The sequence below is a fragment of the Calidris pugnax genome, unplaced genomic scaffold (genome assembly GCF_001431845.1).
Source record: "Calidris pugnax isolate Ruff unplaced genomic scaffold, ASM143184v1 scaffold152, whole genome shotgun sequence".
NCBI classification, from domain to species: domain Eukaryota; kingdom Metazoa; phylum Chordata; class Aves; order Charadriiformes; family Scolopacidae; genus Calidris; species Calidris pugnax.
The window spans coordinates 206,594-207,240 of NW_015090881.1; positions in this window are offsets into that span (position 1 = coordinate 206,594).

Sequence of the window (647 nt, forward strand, 5' to 3'; positions counted from 1 at the left end):
CGCGGACGGGGACGCCGGGTTCCTCCTGCACCTTCCCCCTGGGGAACCCGGCTGGGACCTGGGATCCCTCCGGGTGCCGTGGGGGGAGGACACGGGAGGAAGAGCCCACGGGTGATGGATTCCCGACCGCCGGGGTGAGGAGAGGGGCTGGGGGTGGCACACCCCGCAGCGCCACCGGGAAGGGCGGGACGGTGATTAAAGGCTAATTAGAGACCAGGCTGTTAGGAGCCCTGTGGCCCGGGGCTACAGCCCGGCTCTGCCGTGGCCCAATTAGCCGGCGGGTGCAATTAGCGCCCCCCTTCCCCCCGCCGCGTCCCCGTCCCCTCCGGGCTGGGGGGGGCACGGGGCTGGGGTCTCCGCCGGACCGGCCGCCCCTCCTCAGAGGGGTGATTACACTAATTACACCTAATTAAGTGTTTCGAGCAGCTCCGCCATGTCTCCCGGTCCGTTCCCGCCGTTAATTAACGCACCCGGGCTCCCCCCTTCTCATGAGGGTTTTACTGAACGGAAATCCCCCGGCCCTTGTACCGGGGGCCGCCCGCAGCGCGGCTCTGCCCCGTGTCCTTAAACCGAGGGGAAACGCCGCCAGCGCGGCCGCTGGGCCGGATCCCGGTGACACCGGGGCGGCGGCGACCGCTCGGATGGGG